A 3,589-nucleotide genomic window follows, 5' to 3' on the forward strand; every position below is an offset into this window, starting at 1 on the left:
AGACCCCACAAAGTTCTGTATTTTTCTGACACAACATCCCACCAAACCCAACACAGAACTGGGGACGTTTCCAGGGGAGATGAGAAATCGACTTGACATCAGACAAAGAAGATCAGCCGTGAAGACAAGGCTTAAAAGTTAGCCATCCCAGATGGGACATGAACCCACAATTCCAGGCTGCGGAGACCAGTGCCTTATCCATTAGACCACTGGGACCACATCTACAAAACTGAAATGGCAGCCTGTAAATACTGCACCCTGAACCTCTCATATTGTGTTCTTCTCTGAGTTTTATACTCTCACTGATTGGTTGTTCCCCTTCCATCTCACGCTAAATCATTGGCTGCTTGATAAAATTGATCTTACCCCCCATTTCTCACCAAACGGACCGACAAGAAATCCACCAAACTCCAACTTTGCACAACTCAAGTCTGCGGAAAATGGAGCAGACAGGAAAATAGCAAAGGGCTCAATGTTATTTTGTGCAGCACTTTCAAGATATTTGCATTTAGTGGGGAAGGAGGAAGTGGAGATGTTGCAAAAAGCTGCATTGAGGACAATTCAACAGAATCTTAGCGGGCATTCAGCCCATTGTGGCTGTGCTGTCTCTTTCAGACAATTCACCCCAAGATCTCCCAAACCCTGGAATTACCTTGTGCAAGTTTCTACTAAAGAGCATTTTCCATAATCTCGAAGTAGGCAAGTGATTTTTAATGGAGTAGTTGAAAAATCCAGTCAATTTGGATTGAGATGGAGTTGATATGGGACGAAAATCAGCCACCACAAAGACCAGGCTTAAAAGGACAACACCCCAAAAGGGATTTGAACGTCCAATCCACTCCATCAGAAGCTACAGTCTTACCCATTAAGCCACAAAAACTCAGTGACAATACCCTACTGCGAATAGTTGATCTTAAATGAGTGCTACAGCCGAGCATGTTCCAAGATCTGTGACAACACACTGAGGGATGCACTAAAGTTTCGGGCAGATGCTGCCAAGGTGTAACAGAGAAACAACACAGTCTCAGGTCGTTCTGACAAATTATCACATCGTTCTTTCATTTCTCAGACCCTCTTGGTGCCTGACAATGAACAGAGATCGGTTCCTGCCCAAGAACAAAATGCCTTTATTTTTCGTGACACAGAACTTTGAGAAATGTCAAAATTCCAGTGTTTTGTTGGTTCTTTTCTCTCTGCATAGACTGTCCACAACTGATTTAGAACCTTTGTCTGCATTTTTATTTGATTTTTTATGAATAAAGTATATTTTTTAAATAAACAAAAATCTGGAGAGAGAGAAGATCTGCCCGAACTTGCGAGACCCACCTTTGTGGAAGAGACCCAGCCGTTTATCGGGACAGGAAGGAGATTCCAATGGCCCAGCATGGATTGTTCCAGTTAATACCCTCGCCTCCTTGACCACAAAGTGGGGAGGGAAGTGGGAGTTGGCACGGGACAGGGTGACACTCGGCACACGGACACACAAGATGGCCGCTGAGCCATAAGTTGGCCACTTGGCACACAAGATGGCCGCCGGACCACAATATGGAGAGAGACAGCAGAGCAAATACAGACACTGCCTGGGGCCACCAGAATGCCAGCACAATGCACTCACAATCGAGTTGATTAGTTTAAGGCGGATGGGAGAGACAATACACATGAAGAACATACACTGCCCGCCAAAGGGTCTGGTCAGACAACACCTTTGATAGAAATGCTAACTGTTAGATACAGACTCAATACAGAGTGATAATAGCCAGGGCTGCAGTAATCGGCCTTCTCAGGAAGAGCGATTAGCGCACATTACTACAGCAACGGACTTCCGCGCGGACGCTGAAACTGACAACAACTGCACTGAAATTAACAAAGGCCACGCTGGAACTGACAATAACTGCACCGAAACGATCAAGGATTCTGCAATGTTTACAATAAACAAGCCATGTTACAGAGACAATAACCTCATTTCCATTGACATATTGGACGTCATCATAAATACCAAACATGCAGGTAATCTGGGGTTCAGCTGGTAATGTTGACAGAATATAGCTTAGACTGACACCAACACAACCAAAACAGAAGTTGCTTTGTCCATAGATTGGTAGGCCTATATGTTGGAGCCCCACTGATCTCATGGATAAAGCACTAACTTCCTAAACCAGAGATTGTGCGCTCAAGTCTTATTTGGGGTTTTGATTTGTTGAAATCTTCACTGTGCAGCTGATCTTAATCTTGTATGGTCACGTGACCATGGCAACAAAATCAGGCATTCTCAATTGATTCTCAGCTGGAGAAATTTGACCAGACAGAAAATTGGCCAAACTAAATTAAACAGCAGCTATCGGCTCGAGAGAACAGTGCAACTAAGATCAAAGAGCGACAAAGATTCAAGAAGAACCAGTTCCAACCAGACTGAGGGTTATATATTGCGAAGTGTCAGCCTGAGCCAATCCACTTTATAGCTCCTGGCATGACAACGGTGAAGGGTATTGGTGTGACCACATTGGATGATGTGAACCCAGCTCATGACCGTATTGGCCAAAGCCACAGAAGATTCTGGAAGATCAGATACAGGAGAGGAGGAAAACACACCTGACCGCCAAACGCTGAGCAAAGCCTTGACTGGGTCCTGCAGTGGAGATCTGACCATCTGCTCCAAACCTGTTCATAAAAGCCCTCGCGTGAGAAGGGCAGGCCATTCAGCCCATCACATCCACACTGACCCTCTGAAGAGCATCCCATCCAGGCCCAACCCCTATCCTCTCACCCTGCACTCCCCAAAGCCAATCCACCGAACCTGCACATCCTTGGGCTGTGGGAGGAAAACAAAGCACCCGGAGTACCCCATGGAGAGAATGTGCCAACTCTACACAAACAGACACCCAAGGGAGGAATCAAAGCCAGGTCCCTGACATTGTGAGGCAGCAGTGCTACCCACTGAGCCACCATGCCATCCACAGGAGTATCTCAGCAGGTTTTCAGCCAGTGTGACTGTGCTGTCTCTTTCAGACAATTCACCTCAATCCTGAGGATCATGTGCAAGAAGATGTTGGGCATCACTTCCCATCAACTGAATGCAGACATGGAGATGTTCCCCAAAATAGATTAGAAATCCAGTTAACAAAGGACAAACAACTGACACCCCAGATGGGACTCGAACCCACAATCCCTGGCTTAGAAGGCCAGTGCCATATCCATTAGGCCACTGGGGCCACACAGCAGGCCCGAAATCACAGCCTTTATGTACTGCACCCGACCTCTCATACTGTGTGTTTCTGAGTGTTATACTCTCACTGATTGTTTTTTACCCCGACCATCTCATGCTAAATTGTTGGCTGCTTGATTAATCAATCTCACGTCCCATTTGTCCCCAAACGGACAGTTGAGAAATTAACCAAACTCCAATGTTGCACAACTCAAGTCTAAGGAATATGGAGCAGACGAGAAAATAGCAAAGGGCTCAATGTTATTTTGTGCAGCACCTTGAAGATATTTGCAGTTAGTGGGGAAGGAGTAAGTGGAGATGTTGCAAACAGCTGCATTGAGGACAAATCAACAGAATCATTGCAGGCATTCAGCCCATTGTGGCTGT

The 3,589-nt window shown here is 45.8% G+C and overlaps 1 non-coding gene across 1 annotated transcript; it reads right to left on the minus strand.

Annotated features, from left to right (window-relative positions):
* Positions 1-3,136: 3,136 nt before the first annotated feature.
* On the minus strand, positions 3,137-3,209 carry trnar-ucu (transfer RNA arginine (anticodon UCU)). The gene has a single exon. It is a non-coding gene; the product is annotated as a tRNA-Arg (tRNA).
* Positions 3,210-3,589: the final 380 nt, after the last annotated feature.

Source organism: Chiloscyllium punctatum, chromosome 18, assembly GCF_047496795.1.
Source record: "Chiloscyllium punctatum isolate Juve2018m chromosome 18, sChiPun1.3, whole genome shotgun sequence".
Lineage (NCBI taxonomy): Eukaryota > Metazoa > Chordata > Chondrichthyes > Orectolobiformes > Hemiscylliidae > Chiloscyllium > Chiloscyllium punctatum.